Source organism: Rhincodon typus, chromosome 28, assembly GCF_021869965.1.
Source record: "Rhincodon typus isolate 14 chromosome 28, sRhiTyp1.1, whole genome shotgun sequence".
NCBI lineage: Eukaryota > Metazoa > Chordata > Chondrichthyes > Orectolobiformes > Rhincodontidae > Rhincodon > Rhincodon typus.
The window spans coordinates 27002934-27026473 of NC_063359.1; the positions used below are offsets into that span (position 1 = coordinate 27002934).

At 42.7% G+C, this 23540-nt stretch overlaps 2 protein-coding genes across 7 annotated transcripts in view; one reads left to right on the plus strand and one right to left on the minus strand.

The window, feature by feature from the left end:
- angptl2b (angiopoietin-like 2b) overlaps positions 1-13075 on the minus strand; it is a 49882-nt gene extending 36807 nt beyond the window's left edge. The window contains exon 1 of the mRNA XM_048613662.1: positions 12420-13075. The gene's annotated coding sequence lies outside the window, so the exon portion shown is untranslated. The remainder of the gene's footprint in view (positions 1-12419) is intronic.
- The window catches only part of ralgps1 (Ral GEF with PH domain and SH3 binding motif 1), a 679153-nt gene that overhangs the window by 325160 nt on the left and 330453 nt on the right, over positions 1-23540 (plus strand). The window lies entirely within an intron of this gene.

Sequence of the window (23540 nt, forward strand, 5' to 3'; positions counted from 1 at the left end):
ACCAACAGCCATCTTCCAATTTGCCAGGTATGACTCCAACTAGTGGAGAGTATGCCATGTAATACTTATTGATTCCAGTTTTGCTAGGGGCTCTTGATGCCACACTCAGCCGAATGCAGCCTTGATCTCAAGGTTTGTCACTCTCACCTCACCCCTGGAATTCAGCTCTTTTATCCGTGTTTGAACCAAGGCTGGAATGAGGTCAGGAGCTGAGTGGCCCTGGTGGAACTGGCAGGTGCTGCTTGATAGAACTATTGATGACACCTTGCATCGCCTTGTTGATGATCAAGAGTAGACTGATGGGGCAGTAATTAACTGAGTTAGATTTGTCCTGCTTTTCATGTACAGAATATACCTGGGCAATTTTCCACATTGTCAGGTAGGTGTCAGGTATTGTAGCTGAACTGGAACAGCTTGGCTAGGGGAGCGGCAAGTTCTGAAGCACAAGTCTTCAATCTTATTGCTGGAATGTTGTCAGGGCCTGCAGTCTTTGCAGTATCCAGTGTCTGCAAACATTTCTTGATATCACGTGGAGTGAATCAAATTGGTTGGAGACTGGTATCTGTAATGCTGGGGCCACTGGAGGAGACTGAGATAGATCATCCACTCAGCACTTCTGGCTGACGATTGCTGCAAAAGCTTCAGCCTTATCTTTTCCACTGATGTGCTGGGCTCTTCCATCATTGAGGATATTCATGGAGTCGCCTCCTCCTGTTAGTTGTGGGATCACTTAGCTCTGTTTATCACTTGCTGCTTATGCTGTTTGGTGTGCAAATAGTCTTGTTTGGTGGCTTCACCGGGTTGACACCGCACCTTCAGCTATGCCTGGTGCTGCTCCTGGCATGCCCTCCTGAACTCTCCATTGAACCAGGGTTGACCCCCTGGCTTGATGGTAATGGTTGAGTGGGGGATATGCCGGTCCATGAGGTTACAGATTGTGCTGGAGTACAGTTCTGCTGCTGTTGATGGCCCACAATTTCTCATGGATGCCCAGCCTTGAGTTGCTAGATCTATTCAAAGTCTATCTCATTTAGCACAGTGATAGTGCCACACAACATGATGGAGATTTTTGTCAATGTGAAGGCGGGACCTTGTCTCCACAAGGACTGTGCATTGGTCACTCTTACCGATACTGTCATGGACAGTGTGTTTTTTCCCTCTTGTTGGTTCCCTCACCACCTGCCACAGACCCAGTCTAGCAGCTGTGTCCTTTAGGACCCGACCAGCTCGATCAGTAGTACTGCTGGCGAGCCGCTCTTTTTGCGGTGGACATTGAAATCTGCCACCCAGAGTGCATTTTGTTCCCTTGCCACCCTGAGTGTTTCCTCCAAGTGGTGCTCAAAATAGAGGAGTAGCAATTCATCAGCCAAGGGAGGACGGTACATGGTAATCAGCAGGTTTCCTTGCCCTTGTTTAACCTGATGCCATGAGGAGTCCCAGACAGGGCAACTTCCTCTTGACTGTATACTACAATGCCACTACCTCCAGGACATATCCAGGAATGGTAATAGTGGTGTCTGGGACATTATCTGTGAGGTATGTTTCCATGAGTATGACTGTTTCAGGCTGTTGCTTGACTAATCTGTGTGAGACAGCTCTGCCAATTTTGGCACTAGTCCCCAGATGTTAGTAAGGAGGACTTTGCAGGGTTGACAGGGTTTTTAAATATTTATTCATTTTGTGGGACGAGAGTGGTACTAGCTGGCCAGTATTTCTTGCCCATCCCTAGTCGCCGTTGAGAAGGTGGAGGTGAGCTGCCTTCTTGAACTGCTGCAGTCCTCCTGCTGTGGGTTGACACACAATGCCATTAGGGAGGGAATCCCAGGATTTTGACCCAGTGACAGTGAAGGAACGGCGATATATTTCCAAGTCAGGATGGCGAGTGTTTTGGAGGGGAACTTGGTGATCCCATGTATCTGCTGCCCTTGTCCTTCTAGATGGAAGTGGTCATAGGTTTGGAAGGTGCTGTATGAGGATCTTTAGTTTTGTTTCCGCCGTTGTCTTCCCTGGTGCCTATGTCGATGCCAGGTGGTCGGTCCAGTTCCATTTCTTTGAGACTTTGTAGTGATTGACACAACTGTGTGGCTTGCTAGGCCATTTCCAAAATGCAGTTCAGAGTCAAGCACATTGCTGTGGGTCTGGAGTCACATGTAGGCCAGACTGGGTAAGGGTGGCCGATTTCCTTCCCTGAAGGACATTAGTGAACCAGATGGGTTTTTCCCCACAATCGACAATGAATTTATGGTCAGATGTTTTTTTTATTGAATTCAAATTCCACCATCTGTCATAGCAGGATTTGAACCCAGGTCCCCAGAACATTAGCTAAGTTTCTGGATGAATCATCCAGTAATAATATCACTAGGCCATCGCCTCCCCAACTTAAACTCTTGCCCGATGGAGATTATTGGATAATTTGTGAAATCTAGAATTAGTAAGGTCTCTTTTGAAAATTTGCTTCATTTATCAGTGTCTTAAAATACTAATCCTAAAACTGAATTAGGTGCCATGTATCTTCGAATCTAGAAACTGGTCTATGAAAGACTTTTGTGGATATGTGTGATTGCCTGTCCAAACCATTCACAGTACCTAACCTTGAAGATAGCTTAAGTTCCTCATGTAGGTTTTGCTTTTTCTTCCCCATTATTTTAAAATGAAGCACACGTTGTCTAATTCTTGCTTTGTTGTACTTTAAACATCTTGTTTGACCCTTTGATCACATAACAGCTTGTTGAACCCACAACCAGAGGCCTCTTTCTAATCAGAATCCTGTTCCATGGTCTAAATTGTTACCATCCTTCTCCAGTATTATCTCTCTATCCTGAACTGTAACCTTATGCAGAATGCCTTTGAGGGCACAAGTTGATGATCTGTAAGCATACCATTTAAACCATTTCTTCCTACACTACCTGTTTTGAATTACTCTATATTAAAAGCTAACTTAAAATGCATTTGTATTATCTGCCCGGTTCACACACCATCTTCAGAGAAAATACTCTAGGTCTGTGACATTTTTTCAATGAACTGTGTGTATTCCTTTCATTAACTATTCCATTGTTGCATTGGTTGATGTTGGAAGTCATTCGTAAAGGTTTAGATATCAGTCACAAGACACAATGCACACATATGATAAACTGATTTGACTGGGCTCAGAGTTCTACATACAAATATATAAGAGCTACTAAGTATAAGAACAGTGCTGCCTGCTTTGTTACTGATCCTGACCTTGCTGGGATGGATGTTTGTGTCTCGTTTGCATACTATTACATCCCCTGAACATTCTAGTGACAGAATATTTTCACAGCCTGCTTGTTTGAAACTTGTGCACACACTCCATCTGATTCCATGTGTGTTCAGAATTGTTTGTTTGCTGTATTGATTGGAACCAGGTGGATCTTATTGATTATGAAATTCTTGATTGGCCCAGGTTAACAGCCCCCAACTGGGGAGCCCTGGCTGACCAATATCAACAGGGCATTCAGAATCTCCTCCGTTCAGGGACAGACTCCAAATTGGCTGGCTGTAGCCAGTGTACTGTGCACATGTAAACAAAGGATGGTCTTGGGGTGGCACGGTGGCACAGTGGTTAGCACTGCTGCCTCACAGCACCAGGGACCCAGGTTCAATTCCAGCCTTGGGTGTCTGTCTGTGTGGAGTTTGCACATTTTCCCCGTGTCTGCGTGGGTTTCCTCCGGGTGCTCCGGTTTCCTCCCACAGTCCAAAGATGTGCAGGTTAGGTGGATTGGCCATGCTAAATTGCCCGTAGTGTTCAGGGATGTGTAGCTTAGATGGGTTATAGGGGGATGGGTCTGGGTGGGATGCACTGAGGGTCAGTGTGGACTTGTTGGGCCGAAGGGCCTGTTTCCACACTGTAGGGATTCTGTGAAGATTCTGTGGTGACTGGATACCTGCTGCTGTGCAGTTATTTCATTTCCATGTTGAAAATCCGTTTAAAGGAGCTTTAGTTAGACTGTGCTGAAGGAACGACCATGAAAGGAGAGAGAAATGCTTAGCTGAACTAGTTGGATTAAGTGACTAATAAAAGTAATTGATGTTCAATTGAAGTTGCACTTTGGTTAATCAAGTGACTTTGGTTAATAAACCCAACAAGTATTTACTTTGTTTGGAGAGTCGAGATATTGCATTAAGTAGTTTGTGGGAGAAACCCGAGAGAGAGAGATGCTGTAATTAGCTTTTACTCTTGGGGAATGAATGATGGAGAAATCTGAAGCCTGTGTTAGAAAGGAATTCCTATCTATCTGTTTGCTTTTGAAATGGTTCATTAAAAGGGTGTTTTATGACAGCAATCGTCTTTGACGGGTATAAAAGTACAGACTGAGTCAGTGCAGTTTCTCTCCTGCTGCCATTCAATACAAATCTGTTTATATAAAAAAAGTGGAAAGCTTAATAAATCCCAGACCTCAGGATGTTTAACATTGATTCAGTGAGAATTCCATTCTTTGAATTAGTTTGTGGGAACATTTGAGCAATCCTTAAGCAGACAGAGCACCTGCTAATGGAAAAATATGATCTCTGGGATGCACAAACCTTTTTGGTAGAGTCAGGGGTATGGAGTTTTTAATGGCAGTGACAATTTGAATATTTGTGGACAAGGAACCGAATTCATGCTCCGATTCCTCCTGCATTCTACAGCATTTGTCCGAATGGAATGGAAGGAGAGGAAGACATGACCTCAAATTGGAGGCTTACCAATCTTGGGAGCCAACACAAGTGTCTTGAGCCGATTTTTCCATGTAGTTGTTTTCTGTTTCGGAAAAGGAAAGAACTCAGCTGAACCACAGCTGTCATTTTGGAGTTTTGTTTTCTTTCAGTTCCCTTCTTCCATTGCTAAAAACGGTGATTCTGAACATGTGCTCTTTGGTTTGTTTTTATTGGTTTCTGGACTGTGAGCATCACTGGCCAGGCCAGCATTTATTGCCCATCTCTAAGTGCCCTCAAGAAAGTGGTGGTGAGCTGCCTTCTTGAACCACACAGTGTGTAATTCTCTCCACACTGCAGTTAGGCAGAATGTTCCAGAATTTTGACCTTTTTCAACAGGAGTAGTGATGGGCTTAGAAGGAGCTTAGTGAGTTCCTTCGATGCAAATTGTCGGTGGCACAAAATGCTGCCACTTTCGAGATGTGACTAAGTTCTTGAGTGTTGTTGCAGTAGCATTTATGCAGACAAACAGAGTATTTCAGATTAGTGCCTTGTGGATAATGGACAGGCTTTAGCAAGTCAGAAGTTGTACCTTTTTTGTTATTAGTTCATTCACAGCATGAGGATGTCACTGGCTTAGCTTAGCACTTATTGGCCACTGTAATTACCCAGAGGGCAGTTAAGAGTCAACAACATTGCTGTGGGTCTGGTGTCACATGTAGGCCACACCAGGTAAGGATGGCGGATTTCCTTCCTTCCTTCCTTCCCCTGAAAACCTGATGGTTTTTCTCCAACAATCAGCAATGCATTAAGTCATGCGTAGACTCTTAATTCCAGATTTTTGTCAATTGAATTCACAATCCACCATCTGCTGAGGCAGGATTTGAACTGGGATCCCCAGAACATTACGTGGATCTCTGGATTAACAGTTCAGTGATAATACATTGGCTCCCCTACTCTTGTAGCCATAGTTTTTGACCAATTAAAACCATTCAGGATGTTGAGGGGGTTGGGGAGCGGTTTCAGCAATGGTCATGTCACTGAATGTAAGGGGGAAATAGTCATGTTCTCTCTTGTCAGAGATGGTCATTGCACTACATTTCTGTGATGTGAATGATACTAGTCACTTACCAATGCAAGCCTGAATATTGTCCAGGTTTAACTGAAACAGCCTGCGTTTGCATTGACATTTGAAGACTTACAAATTGCATTGAACATTGTATAACCATCAACAAGTATTCCCACTTCTGACGTGAGGGTGGAAGGAAGGTTATTGAAGCAACTCAAAATGATTGGCCTTCGGGTGTTAGCCTGAGAGACTCCTACAGTGATGGCCTGTACTGAGGTTGTTGACTTTGTAGAATCACAACCTTTTGTTCTAGAAATGACTCCAACCAGCGGAGATTTGGGGTCATCCCTAGGACATGCTATTTTGTCTGCAAATCATCCAGATTTAAAAATTCAAAGGAAACAATATGTTATTGTTTTGTTGCATCAGCTGAGGTTTCTTTTTATTGCCAGCAACCTGTTCTTTTCCATTTTAAGAAAAAAACCAAAATCCGATTTTTTTTTTTTTCTATACGTCCTGTCTTGCCATTCCCTTTTCTATTCAGAAGGTTTCTGAAGCAATGAGCAGACCTCAGTTTGATTTCCCAATCTGTACAATAGAGGATAGCTTGTTGCATTACAATGATGTTTGGTTGATGTTTAGGCAGCATTTGACCTTTTACTCTCTTCAAAACCACCCAGAGGTAACGATGTACACAATACCTAGGATTCTATACCGAGGTACCTTTGTCCCTAAGATGGAACTGTAAGTGGCAACTTGTAACCTTTTCACTGTATTCATGTAAGTACTAATTCCATTCGATTCCATTCTCCCATGCCTTAGCATCTCAGAATGGAGAGAAGACTGTCATGGTGTCAACGTGAATGAGGTTGAACCCAGAATTCAATTTGTCAATCTCTGAAAGGATTGATTCAGCAAGAAGATTACTTTGTGTAGAGCTGGAGGAAACCAGGCCAGGCAGCATCAGAGGAGCAGGAAAGCTGACGTTTCTGAAAAAGTGTCCTGACCCGAAACGTCAGCTTTCCTGCTCTTCTGGTGCTGCCTGGCCTGCAGTGTTCCTCCAGCTCCACACTGTGTTATCTCTGACTCCCGCATCAGCAGTTCTTAGTATCTCTGAGGATTACATTGTGTTGTCTTCAGATGGTTTTAAATTTCTTAAATTAATAGAGAGGAGACTGGGTCACAAAGCCCATAGCAACTGCACCTTCACAATCACTGCTGTTTGGCCTCTGATTTTTTTTTCAGTTTATTTGGGAAGTTCCTTTTGTGACCTTTTATGCGGTTGAAAATATTAGTGAATAAAATAAAGCTCCTGTTGCCTCACTGACTTCAATTGTATGCCAGCATTTAGATTCCAGAAAGTTGGAATTTCCTTCACACAACACTCCCCCAAAAAAAACTTCAGTTAATGAGGGGAAATACCACGCTGTATAAAAATTACATTTTTTTGTAACAATTATGTGATTTTTTTTGCAACACATAGTTTCTTAGGAATGCCTTGTTAATATTCATGCAGCGTGCAATGTATGAATTCAAATATTATTGTATATTTTTCACGTGAAGGTTAAATTTTCAGGTTGCAGTTATGTTTCTGATAAGGTGCTGGGTTATGTTTGCATTTTGTAACTAAAAACTTTCCATTGCATGTATGGATGAGTTAAAATTGCACTCTTTATTCTCAATCTCACTGATCAATCGTTCTCACGACTGCCGCTTTGTACCCTGAGCTCATTTCAGTCGCATTCTTCCACCATATTCCCGGGTCATTATTCTCCATTTTACTGACTTAGTTTTTATGCCATCCATCCTCCTTCCCTTCCACTTTCAATGGCCCAACCTCAGTTGTCTCTGTCTGGAATGACCTTGCTAAATCCTTCCAATTTATTGCATTACCTCTCTGCCAACCAATAAAACTGACCAGTTGGACCATAATTTTGATCATCACTTCCATTGCTGTTATGTCAGTTTTCTCCTTTCACAATGGCAGTGCTTTCTGAGTTACTCCTACTAAATAAATGCAAGCTTTTTTTTTGTACTGGAGCATTTAAATCTGCTCTGAGGTTTAGTATTACCTTTCATTTCAACAGCATGATTTTAGAATGGGAAGACCAAAAGCTTTATTGTGTGCGACTACCTCCTTAACTATCTCCCTCTGATAATTTGGACTTGTTCTTTCTAATAATTTTGTTAAAGTTAATGACTCATGATATCTAGCAGTTTCTGGGAAGTTGCCTCACAACAGATTTTGAGGACTGTTGCAGTATTTGTGAACAATTCTAATGTCAAGGGAAATGTAATTAGTGGACAATAGCCTGTTTCTTTCCACTTACAGAGTGCAATGTGTCAATTGGTGATATTGAGGGTTTCTTGGAAAGGATTTGGTACCTGGCAAAATATTATCCAACTTAAATTCAGTCATCTTATGGTTTGTAGAGTGTGGACTTTGGAAATAACTCTTGCAAATTCTTGGCAGGTTTTCAGCTCTGCTTTTAGTTTATTGTCTTGCCGCCTTGTTTGTTACTGAATCTCTTCTGGATGAAGAAAATAATTGGCATCTTACGAGATGGAAAAAGGAAAGTAGCATTCCAGCACAAATAGGCCCAAGCCACAATTAGTGCTTTGGCCATGGTCATTTTTTTTCCTTCAGAACAGTTTGTAACTCTGTGCTGTACTTTTATCCGGCCACAATCAGGCAGAATAAGCACATGTAAAGAATTCTGATATTACAGTATTTTGTCCCATCTTGCCCCAGGTATAAGCCCACAAGTGTCTAGGTTGCTCTGATTCTAGCCTCTTGAATATCAGATTTTTAATCATTGCACTGTTGGTGGCCATACCTTCAGCTGCCTGGGCCCCAACTCCCTAAACCCTGCCACCTTTCAACATCTCCTAAAAGATGTTTTTTGTCTAAGCTTTTAGTCATCTGCATTGCCGTATGTGACTCGATATCAAAGTATGCTTTCTAATATTCTTGTAAAGGGCCTTGGAATATCACGTTCAAGGCACTAAATAAATACAAATTGCAGTTGTTGAAAGCTGCAACATATTTTGTATGCTGCCTTCTATGTTTATTGTAATGAAGTATTAGCAGTCTGAATTCCCCAGGATAGATTGGCTGAGAGCCATTAACACTTTGCAACATATTTGTTGGGGTATCTCATATTTCTGTTATCAATTGCTTTGTCTCCTTATTTTCTAACTCTCTGGAACCAATTGCAACCATGTAGCTGCAGTCAGCAAGCTGCTGGGGGGTGGGTGTTGGGGTGGCGGTGTTCAGGGGGTGGGGGTCTGGATGGTGTTGGGGAATGGAAGAGCCCCGTGCATAGCATTCACGTTTAGTCTGTGGAAATCTCTATGACCTCGTCTTTGCTTTGTGTCATTCAATGAACGATACTTCTGAAGAAATCTTTATTGTAGGAGGTGAGCCAACTGTGTCAGATGACTTTGCTCTCTCGAGTTGGCACACCCCAGCATAATGTAACAGTCCAACTGAGAAACAAAACTTGCACCAAACAGTGGCCAAGTCTTGAAGTGGCATTGCTTCTGTTTGAGTCTAACAGGAAGCCATCTGTAGTCTGTGCAGGGCAGGTGTTCTGCTGCCTGTGCTACACAGACACAACACATCCAGCTGCACGTCCAATCTGTTTTATTTTTAGGTAAGTGGAATTGATTAGAAGCGGTTCTCTTTATAATTGCAGCAAACATTTCTTAGAAACATGGGTTTGTTACAAACAATAGCCATGACAGCAAGCTCCTCCTCAACCACTGCTGCACAATGATCCTTCCAGTGTGTATCTGTCCATGTGTGTGTCATGCACTCTACTTCAGGCTCTAGTCTTGTATAGACAGGAAACAGTAACATTTGTGACTTGGTGCAATCTCAGTGGAGAAAGACCTGAATTGGCTCGATTAGTCCAATAATCTATTGAATGTGTTTTTATTTCTCAACAAGTAAGTGAGAGCAGTATTTGGGACGATTGTAATGAAAGCAAGAGGAAGGTTGTAATCTGTTAGTGCTGCACTATCTGGTCTGTTGAGATGAAGATCTGAAGGATTGTCAACAGAATTTTGTAAAGTGTTGTTTACACTAGTTGGGATTTCCTGTAAATGATAGGACTGTGCTGTGGGCAAAGAATGAAACTTATTCACTGGTTACAAGAATTTGGAAAAGTTAAAGCAGGCCTCTCTGGGAGGATAATGTTAAAGCTTCTGCATCAATTAAAGAAGATAAATTGATTATTAGAAGTATCAATTATTACTGCAACGATAGTTCTGAACAGATGGTCAGAGTCATTTGGCAGAATATCTCATCGTCAGAACTTCCAAGCTAGATATGGCCTGCCTGCTAGAGAGAAGGATACTCTCACCACTAGACTTTCCACAGCAGAGTTGTTCTTGGCCAAGTGTTGCAGACTGGCACATTCCAACGTCCAGGGTGACACGCTGACGGATTTACTGAAACCTGGGGCAGCTCCGCAAAAGGTTGCTGCCTAAGGCCTTACCAGAGATCTGGTAACTTACAACCCTGCAGGCTGTATACTTATCACTGAATGCACATAGTAAATGCCACACGTATTGTATCTAGATTGAGGCACTTAATAGTGGAACACACTCCAGTGAGAAAAATTGTATTTTGTTGCATTTTCCATAACATCCAATTTGAAATCTTTTGGACCTAACTTTTAGATATCTTGTGAATCAAGTAAATACTTGCAAAAGTTTTAGGTTTATTGGTTCAATTCAGTTATGGGCTGGTTTGATTGGTACTGACAAGTCTATTTTTTAATATAGAGAGGTGTGTCAGTCTTCAAACACTTTTTAGTAGCACTATGTGCTCTAACAGCTAGAACTGCAATAAACCAGGGTGATCTAAATCCTATCACTATATTGACTGCACCACTCTTGCTTCAGCTTGAAAACAAAGGTTTCCGGAAGATATAAAAAAAATTGCTTGCCTCCAATAACCAAGCATAAGAAACTTAAGATCCTAGGTCCTTTACAACCAGTCCAGCCGATGCGTCTGGAAGAGTTTTTAAAACTTTCTGATCACGTTTTTTTGTGTGTGAAATTTCCACAGCAGTTGCATTTGGACATGGCGAATGTAGGAACACAGGACTGGTAACTTGATCTGCCATGAAATGCCCAAACGTTTCACGTGTCTGTGATTAAAAAAAAGCTTGAGGATTATTTTCTCTGTCTTTCTCTCTCTCTCTGGTGTCAGACTTCGAACAAAGATCCAGGCAAGACCCAGCCCCCCACAGCCCTCCCCACTGGATAGTGTTCCTGTGGTAGTTTGGGATGGGGAGGGGGAATGGGTTACCTGGCTCAGAGATAACTGCTGTGTGCCCAGCTTTGTTTGTTTTTCTTTCTGTTCAGCGGCAGAATTCAATCAAGCCTGCCAAGATTGTTCTCAGTGTCAGCCCACATGTGGAAACTGTGTCTCATGTGGTGAAACCACCAGCTTAACTCCTAACGTACAAATGAAAAAGAAAATATGGGAAGAAAATTCAAATTTCACTGTGTGCCTGTCAGTCTGTGTCTCTCTTGGTTTTTGTTTCATGCTATCTTGTCAGTTGTCATTCAGTAGCCCTCCCTCCCACCTACCCCCAACCCCCGCCCGGCCTCCCTCTCCAACCCCTGCCTCTTCCTGTACACATACTGTGACCTGAGAGAAAGAAACGTTTGTTTCCTTCACAGCCTCGACACGGACGTTTTGTCAGGCAAGTCCACCAACCAAAGAGACTGTGTCTTCAGACTGATCAGCATTGGGCATTCTTGGCATTTTTGGGCACCTCATTAAAGTTTGCTGTCACAAGCAAGGGGCTGATCAGTACGACAGGACTTGGAAAACACTTCTTGAAAGAAAAATCCTTTGTATCTTTAATTCTATTTTCTTTTTAAAACCGTGTGCTAGAAAGCAATGTTCGATTCAAGTTGTAAATGTACTGAAACAAATAAACACTTGGCTTGGTTTTTGTTCGATAGAAGCTTATTTTGTCCTTTGCCGTTCTGAATTGAATACTTCAAGGATTATGTTTCTAAAAACGTTCAGCAATATTAAGCTGACTCTGTAACACTTGAAGCTCAGGTAATCTTTTTGTGGTAGTTGAATACGTGTAAAGTGATGCTCTGCATGGAAGTTTTACACTGTTTTCTGTTACCCTAAAATGTGAGTAACAATTGCCTTTCTGAAACTAGCTTATCTTGTCCTACGGTGGTAGTGAAATTGAATGCTTTAAAGAGAAAGTGTGAAACACTGGTTAAAGTAACTTTTCCAGTCAGCTGTAAGAAGCCCTAACTGAGTAAGAACACAAAGAGAAGATGCCAATTTTGTTGGCCAATAAATTAGGCAGAAAGTTTATGACAGAATTGAGAATGCGAGCCAGTTTTCTCAGAATTGAATTGTAAATTGTGCTCCCTAAGTTATACAGTGAATTTCTAATCATCATCCGACATGTGGGAAAAAAAAGTTAAAGGCAGTCAGTTTGTTTTTCTGATTTTTGTTTTGAGCTGGCTGCCTTGCTGGCCTGTAAAAGTCTAGATTTTAACGTTAATGCACTTCAATTTGGTTTGTAATGGTTATTATCGTCCTTTCTGAACATAAATAAAACTGCCCTGAGTTGGTTTCTATTTGTATTTAATATTTAGAATTCATTATGTAAGTCCAAGGAGAAACTGAAAGAAACTTTCTTACCAGATTGCTGTAGCCAGTAGTGTCGTCCTCACTCTCAACTTCCTTGTCTTTGCTCGTTAAGTGGACAAAATGCTTGTGTGAAGTGTAGCATCTCACCAGAGTAACTGTTATCAGAAACTTGAATCTCTCCTCTGTGTAAATCACTGTGGCTCTCTTGCCAGAGACTTTCTGATGCCCAGGTATCAGTTCCAAGTAGAAAATGCCAAAAAGACAGGTCTTTTTTTTAAGAAAGAGTAATATTTTATTCCGAACACTCCTATTGGCATTTAGCAGGTCCTTTGTGTTAACAGCACCATTGGTCGTCACTATTTACTGCAAAAAAAAGGTTGTGAAAATGAGTAAGGAGAATTCTTGCAGTCTATTAAGGCAGTGAGTTAGCACACTGTCTGTCTGACTTGTGGCTTGCAGTTACACCAGACTATGTGCAACATCAGCATGTCATTGGCATGAAGAACGTTCAAATCCAGTATGTCATCTTCTTATTCTGAGCACATAACTGGGGAAGGACAAACTGACTGGATCCTCTTATTTTTTTGTGATGTATTTACATTTCTGAAGAGTAGAATTGCTGCACGTAGGCAAGTCTTGATTGGACCTCCTTTCCTGCACTGCCTCTGTTTGCGAGCTGCAGGAGCAGATGTACAATGTGCAGAGCCTTCCTTCTCCACCACAGATAGCAGGAGGCGGGTTCCAGCCAAAGCTTCAGTACAATGATGTCACGGCAGTCAGCTCTAATTAAAGGGATGTGGACTGCCCCCTGAGCTTTTGGCAGCCTCTGGGATGGAAAACCCTGCCTTCTGACAGCACTGCAGAAGTATGCAACCTACATGCAATGAAGATGTCAACAGTTTTTAAATTAGATGTTTCAGTAGAGGGCAGAAGACCACCTCCACATTGCATTCAACCTTTTTTTACATCTTCTTTGTAAGTCATAGGAGTGGACCAATTAACACATGCATTTGAAGTTTTACATGTAGAGTGGGGAAAACTAACCAAAGAAAACGGTGCATAACCTCAGGTGTGGTGGAGAGAAAGCTTAGCAGTTCTGCAGGATAAATGAAGAGACTTCTAACAGTGGTATTGTTTAAACTGTTTCACACAATACAGTGCACTGTCCCTCCTCCCAACATTTAAGATGTGCTGTTTTATTTGTAATTGAGATTTTCTCTCTCTCTCTCTATGCATTGCTCTAAGATGCTTTTTTTAAAACATGCTGGAGAGAATATGCAGCTTCTTATGTTGGCAGTGGTAAAAAGAAATTTGACAAAGCACTTGATATTCTCCTGGGTTTATGGCAAATTGAATCCAATCACTATGGTTACAATACCTTTGAAGGGGCATTGTGTGACACCAAGACCTCAGGCAAGGCTCCTCAATTTGTCATGGTCCCAGACGGGACGTCTCAAAGCAGCCAAAATTCTCAGGTGAAGGGGAATCCCTGAGCTCCCCTTCTTTGTTCACTCACCCCTTTTGATGGTCACAACAAGGTTCAATTAAAAACAGATCCCTTCGCTTTGTCCCAGTTCCAAAATGAATTTGTTTTAAAAGGAGCCAAATCAACCATGCTTTCTTGTGTCATTGAAGAGTACGTTTATTGTTTGCTACATGCAAGAAGAAATACAAACACGACACAAACAAACAGATTGGAAATTACAGGTGTGTCCAGAATGCTAAGAGTTTAATGAAGAAGACACCCAGATCAGTCTCTGAATTGGTCACAAAATGCGGATAGCTGAGCATTGCACCCACTATACTGGAGGCTATTGGCAGCATTAATGTTGCTCGTTGAAAGTCTATTTCAAGATTTTTAATTTTAGAAGTTCTGAGGAAGGATTACTGGACCTGAAACATTAACTCTGCTTTCTCTCTATAGATGCTGCCAACCTGCTGAGCTTTCCCAGCAACTTCTGTTTTTGGTCCTTAGTTTCACAGATTGCTAGAGGTTCTGTTGTTCTTTTCCTTTGACCGTGATTTGAATTCCAACATTTGGGATTGGAGAGAATCCTTTTCGTATTCTGTTCCTTGTTTTCCTCTGCCTGAGTAGCTTGCTGACTTCTAGCATGCAGAGTAAGAGAATAACTTTACCTGCAATCCAGGGAATAGTCAGTTTTGCCCACTCTCCTTGTAAAACTGCCAATGCATGTGTAAACTCATTATTTTTATAGTTACAAGAGATCACTGTCCAGTCCGTTTTGACTTTCTCCTTCTTTTGAAGGGATGTTGTTGGAAGTTCCCTTTGCATATTTAGGTTTGACATTCAATGGGTTGCTCTTTCTCACTTCTGCTTGCTCTCTCGCTCTCGCTCGTTTTCTTGCCATTGCTCTCGCATGCTCTTTCTCGCAATCACTCACTCTTCCCCATGCCCTTGTTCTCCAGCTCGCTCTCATTCTTGTGCTGTTGCACCTTCTCACTATTTTTCATGTGTTCTTGCCCCTTCCCGCTGTCTTTCTTGTGTTCTTGCCCCTACCAGCTCTCTTTCTCGTGCCCTTGCCTCTTCTCGCTCTCATTCTCATGTTCTTGCCCCTCCCGCTCTCCTTCCCGCGCCCTTGCCCCTTCCCGCGCCCTTGCCCCTTCCCGCCCCCCCCCCCCTTCCCGCCCCCCTTCCCCCCCCCCCCTTCTCGTGCTCCTTCTCCTGCGCCCGCGCCCCTTCCCGCGCCCGCGCCCCTTCTCGCGCTCCTTCCCGCGCCCGCGCCCCTTCTCGCGGCAACCACTTAATTTACGTTTGTAGCCATTTCTCACTGTATCAGATCACTTTTGAAAAACACACTTCACAATTACAAGTTAAAAATGTTCACAGCAATGTTGGGTCTGTGACCAGTGATTGTGAACATTGACAAATGTGTTTAGGAACAGGAGTAGGCCATTCAATCCCTCAAACCTCTTCCACCACTCAATAGATCATGACTGACCTGTACCCCTCAAGTTCCTTAATCCACTATCTTGAAATGTTCTAATCTAATTGAAATCTCAGGACTTTTTTTTTATTGAAGTCATTGGCCTGAATTTTGTTAAATGGCAGGAATGTTAAATGAGACTGACGTGTGTGGGCAGCTGTTGGGCCTTTGCTCTGACTTGTATAAGTGCCACCAAGGATGGCAAACCACACTCTGGAGAACAGCTGACCTGATCTGGTGGCCATCAGCTTGGTAACCGCCAAGATGGCAGTGGCCCTGCAGCCAACAGAAGGTTGGCAAAAGATTTCTTAATGTAACTGTGGGACTGAGTACTGGAGGGGTAGCCCCTGTGGGAAATCGCTGGAGCTGCAGGTGCTGTCTTTCTTACCCAGGCCCCCGTTTTCACTCGTTGTAGTGATTGGTACAAGGATGGCCTGGTAGATCATGTTGACCATGAGATCCCTGTTTGGGGCTGTTAACACGGGCCAATCAGGGAGCCCTGGCTGACAGATATAAGCAGGAGTCTTAGAGACGCCTCACTCTGAGAATTGGCTTTGAGCTGAGTGGTCGGAGTCCATGTGCTATGCACATTGTAAATAAAAGGTGACTTGGTGATGGGATACTGGCCTCTGTGCAGTTATTTCGCTCTTAAAAGGGACATATCCCCTCCTCCAGCCTCACTTACTGCCTGTAAAATCCAACTCTTTGTGTCAGATTTGTCTGTTTATCTACCTGAAATCATCAGCGCAAAAACATTTGGAATCTAATCAACAAAATGGCAGTGTAGGCTTAAGCCATTTAGACATTATTCTTGAACCAGTGCAGATGGCAGGTTTGGTAGTAAAAATGAAATTCCCTTTACCCCAAGGCCAGTTTACCACTGCAAAGGTCTCCAAGAATGAACCTATGCACACTGCCATACAATGTGGAACTTTCCATCTATCAAATGTATGCATCAAGCACAAAGTTAGCTGTTAATGCAGTGCCAAAGAAGTCTGAATCATATTTCAAATGTTAAGGGGATTTTTTTTGGCAATTTCCGTGGATACAATATAAACAGAAACACAATACATTTGTCGACTGTAGCAAATAAATTATGATCTTAAGATGTTATTGAGCAATGCCTTTGTGCACATTTGGCATTTAGACACCAAACACTAAAAACTGGTCCGCAGCAAATTGACTGCAATTTGAAATCTCAATATAAATTGGCCAATATGCCAGATTTTCCACGCAAGCATGACCATAGAATAGAACATAATTCATGTCTCCCAATGTCAAGTGGATGGCCCCCAGGTTGAATCTCTATTATTCTGTGCTCATTAATTTTTCAGAAGAAGCATTGTGTAGGAGCTAACATTAACTTGCAGTGGCTGTTTAAAGTAAAGAAGGTATTAGCATACTGGTAATGTCACTGGCCTCGTAAATCCATACCTCAGGCTAATGTTCTATAGACACGGGTTCAATTCCCATCATGTCAGATGGTGAAATTTTAAATTCAATAAAGGAAAATTTGGGGGGAGAAAATCGGTCTAATAATGGCTTTGTAACCATTGTTCATTGTCCTAAAACCCATTTGGTTCCTTTAGGGGAGAAAGTCTGTCACCTTTGCCTAGGTTGGTCTACTTGGAACAAGTGAATGTGGTTAACTCTTACTCTGGGCAATTGGGGCTGGGTAACTGCTTAAAAAAAACAAACAAATACTGGCACTACCCTTATCTAATGAATGAACAAAAGAACGTTGCCAAAATGGATTGATCACAAAACTCACGCCGCAATGTTTGACTGGTGCATGGAAGGCCATCATGTTCTGTGAAGTGTTGTAATGCCCTGTAGAAATCTTGGGCTAACAACACAAGGGAAGGGTAGAAAATGGGCCGAATGTCAACCATTCCAAGATCACTTCCTGTGCAGAATACCAGGATGAAGATTTCCTGTCTTTGAATTTGATTGGGAATTGAAGTAATACAGGGCCTAAACCTAACAGCAGGGTGTCCAGAGCGTGTTTTAAATCTGTCAGATGTGGGACAACTGAAATCGCTTGGCACTGTGCCACCTGCAATTTTTACAGAGAGAGTAGTTACCTTTCTTGAAGAATCAATGCTGAAAACATGTAAAATAGAACCATTTCCCATTCCCCAATTCCTTAACCCTGGTTGAAGCAGCATCCATAATGTTCAGAAATATTCGCCAATGTTTGGAAAAATCATGGCTGGTGTCATTTTTTTTAGCATAGGTTGTGTGTATGAAATAAGCATCCAACAAATTAGACAAATTGCACTCTTCCTCCGCTCTGTCAATGTTTGTCACTCCTGTGCTGAAGGCTCCGATTCATAATGGAAAGTTGCTGGGGAGATAGCCAAGCAGCCAGTCTTTCTTATTATTATGAGTGGGTACCATAGCCAACACTACCTGGACCTGTCAGTGGAGGCACTTGCAACATTAGTTGTCCAATTGCCACCATCTCCTTTCTCAGCCTAGAGCCATTGAAGCTAGTGGAGATTGGGAATTGAGCTGGGGATCTGCTGGACAGTTGCACTGTGTAAATTTACCCACTGAGCTCAGAGCGGATCCCATTGGCATTTTATTTAAAGAAAACAATCAAATTAACCTCTGTTAGCCGCAATCACTTACTTGGATATTGGAATCTCTAGAAAGAATTCAAAATATTCCAAAGCTACCAAACTCTGACATTTGACAGAAGAATGAGGGGAGATCTTCTAGAAACATATAAGATTATGAGGGGAATAGATAAGGTGGAGGCAGGGAGGTTGTTTCCGTTAGCGGGTGAAACTAGGACTAGAGGGCATCGCCTCAAAATAATGGGGAGCAGATGTAGGACTGAGGTCAGGAGGAAGTTCTTCACCCAAGGGGTTGTGAATCTGTGAAATTCCTTGCCCAGTGAAGCAGTTGAAGCTACCTTGCTGAATGTGTTGAAGGCAAGGCTAGATAAATTTTTGAACAGTAAAGGAATTAAGGGTTATGGTGAGTGGGCAGGTAAGTGGAGCTGAGTCTCAAAAAGATCAGCCATGATCTTATTAAATGGCGGGGCAGGCTCGAGGGGCCAGATGGCCTACTCCTGCTCCTAGTTCTTATGTTCTTATGAATGTGATCTAAATGTTGCAGCAGGATATGGATAGTCTAACAGAATAAGTAGGTAAGGAAGAGTGGAATTTAATAGAAATGAGAGGTTTTGAAAGCAGGGAGAGTTAACATATACGCAATTAATAGGGAGTAGCTACTAAATCAATCACTTGATATGCTGTGACCATTCTATTAGTCGCAGTTATAAAGAGTGAACACTGGGCAGAGTGTCCTGGGCTTCATGTACATGGGTCTACTGAAGATATCAGATATTGGTGAGAGATTGATTAGCAAAGCAAATGAAATTGTGGGCTTCAAAAGTACTGACGTGAAGGACCAAAGCAGGGAAGTTACAGTGAACCTTTTTAGAAAGCTCTCATTAAGCCATAACTAGAAAATAGCATCCAGTTCGAGTGACTGAGGTGTGACTGGAGTGCAGAGGAGATTCATTGGGTTGATTCCAGTGTCAAGAGGGGTTGTCTTATGAGGAGAGATGAAGTAGACTGGGACTATGCTCATTGGCATTTAGACAAATGAGGGTGGACCTTATGGAATCCGATAAAATAATGAAGGAAATAGATAAGATAAGAAGCAAGGAGATTGTTTCCATTGGCTGAATAAACTAGAACTAGGGGGCATAGACTCAAAATAAGTGGGAGCAGATTTAGGACTGAGCTGAGGACGAATACCCTCCCTAGTGAAGCAATTGAGGCTACTTTGTTTTTCAGGCAAAGGTAGGTTTTTGAACAGCAAAGGAATTGAGGGTTATGGTGTTTGTGGGGTGGAGGGGGGAGGGAGTGTAAGTGGAGCCGAGTCCACGAGAAAGACCAGCCATGATCTTATTGAATGGCGGAGCAGGCTTGAGGAGTCAGATGGTCGACTCCTGCTTGTATTTCTTATGGTGTTATGCCTGCACTGAAGGAAGGATTATGAGAGTTTTGCAAGAGTGCAGCCGAGATCTACCAGAATAGTTGTCTATGTTAGGCACAAGGTTGGGCTTGAGATGCTGAGGTTGGAAGGGAGATTTCAGAGAGGTCTACAAAGTTAAGCCTGGCTTTAAAAGGGTAAACAGAGAAGATTGTTTTCTATTAGGTGACGGTTCAGGGACTGAGTGACACCAATGTAAAATGTTGGCAAGAAATGCAGGGAAGATCCGACAAATAACATTGCCACGAGTGGTAATGGGGCTTGTGGCCAATAGGGAATTGGAAATGGTGAATGATTACAAAAGGAAATTGAACAGGCACCCAGGGAAATAACTGCACAGGACTACAGTGATGGGGTGACAAATGTGACTGATTGGATTGTCTTACACAGATCTAGCATGGATTTGTTGGGATAAATGGCTTGATTCACTGCTACCATGATTCTGTCTTTAACCCCTACTGATCTCTCCAAAGACCAGTCTTTGTGCTGATGAGATACACTTATGAGATAAGGCTATATGGCAATCAGGAAGTGCACTTTTAAGTGACTTAATACCACAGTTAAAATGTTTAAACACCAGCACCCACTGTGACTTCAATTTTTCCTTACTTAAGTTGCGGCAATTTCCTAGTACTTATCTCCAAATGAAAATCTGCCAGAAATCCCCTCCAAAATTACTAACAGTTTGTTTTTTAGAGGGAAAAAAGTGCTGTGAAGCTTTTATGGAGCACTCTTTCAAGAATTGGCTGAGAAAGCAGTCACCTCTGCACGCAATCCCTTAGTGAGTCTCTAATGTCAGTTACGTTTTCTTGAATACAATCCAAACGAGGACAGTGAAGGGGAACAGAATAAGTGTGTGTGTGCCTAATGATAACGATACCAAAGAGGCATCTGTAAATTAAGTGACAGCAGCTTTAGAAAATGTATTGTATTTTGAGTCTGATTTTCAATTTCTCAATGTCATTGAGCATTCTTTATCCGTTTAAAAAAGGAGATGTAACCCTACATTGTTTGAAACATGAACTGCATTGAAAAATATGCAGGCCTGATTCCATTACAGTGTTCATTTTGGTGTAATCGATGCTTTAGTGTTCATTATTCTAAGTTTAGAGACTGTGTAGTAATACTATAATGTTAAAATTCTTAAGATTTCTTTAACAAATAGATCATTCCTGTGGCCACCATCAAAATCTTTTCTCGTTACCTTATGCATTTACATTACTGAAAATTGTTGCCGCTTTAATATTACTTTGTTTCATTGTCAATAGCTTCTAAGGGTTGAATTTTACCAGAAATTGACAAAGTGTCAATTTCGGTGACTTTCATGGAGCAATTCTCTTGTTGAGCCAGATTGAGTTTTCCCAGTCTCTCCAGTTCACCTTTTATGAGCTGTGCACTGCACTTGTATGGCACCTCACTCATGCTATCCTCACCAGCAGCGCAAGTTCCTAGCCCTGTTGGGAACTCCCAGGATTCTCCATGCAGTTCTTCAAAGCTCAGGTGTGCACTGGGTCATGCTCTGTCAGTCCAGAGCTGCCTGTGTGGGTTGCCGTAGGTAGTCCTGGAAATAAAGTCATAGAGCTGTACAGCATGAAAATAGACCTTTTGGTCCAACTCGTCCATGCCAACCAGATATCCTAAATTAATCTAGTCCCATTTGCCAGCATTTGGTCCATATCCCTCTAAATCCTTCATATTCGTGTACCCAATCAGATGCCTTTTATATGTTTGATTGTACCAGCCTTCACCATACACATACAACCCTCTGCGAGAAAAAGCTGCCCCTTCGGCCCCTTTTATATCTTACCCATCTCACCTTAAACCTATGCCCTCTAGTTTTGAACTCTTGTACCCTGGGAACAAAGGACCTTGGCTATTCACCCTATCCATGCTTCTCATAATTTTATAAACGTCTTATAAGGTCATCCTTAACCTCCGATGCTCCAGGGAAATTAGCCCCAGGCTGTTCAAATGACAGACCGAGGCAAGTTACCACCACACTTTGACAACAGGGACCTGGAGATCCTGGTACAGGTAGTCCTGATGGAGGGTGCCGAGAGATGTTGGTAACTGCTGCCCAAGAGCGAGGCCCAGAGGAGCAAGTGTCAAGCTGGAGTGACCAGGTACTTGCTGTTACTACTCATTTTGGGAATTGTCACTGTCTAGTTTCTATCCGGCCTGTGGCAGAATATGATTTGGATTGCGTTGTCAATGAGTCATGAGAATTGCAGGCAACCTTTTATGTTGTCTGGTAATACTACCATTGGGTAGAACGTAGATGAGAAAAGGGACAGGGCCAAAGATTGAGCCCTGAGAAATTCCAGAGGAAACCGAACGATATTAGGAAGAATATCCATTGTACGTGACTCATTGGCGTTGGGGAATATGGAGCCATGTTGACTGCAGGTGCACCTAGCTGAGTGGCAGTGGAGAGGCAATGAAGGAAGATGGTGCAGCCAACCTTGTTGAGAAGGCACAGGTATGGGGTTAGGGAGGTTTACGTGGAGGTGAGGGAAAGCGGTTCGATGGGGTGGTTACTCCAGTCACAGTCAGAGGAGGCATTGGCCTAGCGCTATTATCGCTGGACTGTTAATCCAGAGACCCAGATAACATTTTGGGGGACCTGGGTTCGAATCCTGCCATGGCAGATGGTGGAATTTGAATTCAATACATGCCTGGAATTAAGAGTCTAGTGATGACTGTGAATCCATTGTCGATTGTTCGAAAAACCCATCTGGTTCACTCATGTCCTTTAGGGAAGGAAACTGCTATCCTTACCTGGTCTGGCCTACATGTGACTCCAGACCCACAGCAATGTGGTTGACTCTGAACTGCCCTCTGGGCAATTAGGGATGGGCAAGAGCTGCCTAGCCAGTGATGCCCTCATCCCATGAATGAATGGAAAAAAAAAGTCACAACCACGAGATTTGACAAGGGCCGTTTTTTTAGTATTGTGCCTTGACCGGGCACCTGCCTTGTGAATCAAACACGGAGTTGTGAACAAATATGATCATGAGCTTGCAAAGCAGATGTTGGAGAGGTAAGGCTGTTATTGATCAGATACACATTTAAACTATTTTTGACCTTTCACTGGACAGTGGTATAAGCAGCTACATCCTGCTAACTTTTCCTGTTCCTGGACAACCCTTCTGGTAAAACACAGAGAAGCAGCTTCTGGGACCAAAAGTCGAGGTGTCCACACACCAATTGGTAAGCATGGATCCTTTAACAGCATCCACACGGGTTAGTGTGAACGTTCATAACACATGGCCCCTGGAGGTTCCTTCTAAAGAAATTCATGGGCGCGCTCTTCCTCTTTCCTGAGTGCTGTAGGAAATTGAGTGAATATCATCGCATCTGCTATCGTTGACTTAGCAATTTCCCTCCTCCCTGGTATCTCCTGTTTGCAATGTTTGAAAGTATCCCTCCACACCCAGCTCAAAGCTGCTGCAACGTTTTGACCATCCCTCCCTCCCGTCAGCCCCCAGAGCAAGTCATTGGATTGTGTTAGCAGTTATTTAAAGCAGGCAGCCTGCTGTTTTTATCACCAGCCAAATCAATTGGCCATCTCACTCGGCTCATTGACCGCACTATGGAGATAAGGATTTTTTTTTGTCCTGAGAGCTCTTACTTTTGAACTCTGCTTCAGAAGTTGATTGAGGAGGGACCTTTCAATACTTTTAAGACAGAGGCAGATAAATTCTTGTTCAGCGAGGGAATTGGAAGTTATCCAGGGTGAGTGAGCATGTGGAATTTGAAGTTGTGATCTTATTGAAATGGCAGAACAGGCTCAAGGGGCTGAATGATCTCCTTCTACCCCTACTTTGTATATTTGCATATACATATAATATATACTGTAACATGGTCCTGCCTGGTGTCCAAACAATCAAACTGAGCAGAATTGGGAAGTCAGACTGCCTCATCTTTCATTTAGCATCACCTTAAGTTTGCTTCAAAAATGATGTTCTATTGGACCTACACAATCCCACTCTCTTACACTCACCTGCCTGTGTCTCTGGCCCTCTTGGATATATTTCCTACTGTCCCACTTTATCTCCTCTTGTTTTCTGATCTCTTTTTTTTCCCTCAATTTTTGCTTCAATGGCAACTTCCTGATCTTTCTCCTGGCTGCATCACCTACAGCTTTTAGGTAACAAGGTGTAGAGCTGGATGAACACAACAGGCCAGGCAGCATCAGAGGAGCAGGAAAGCTGAC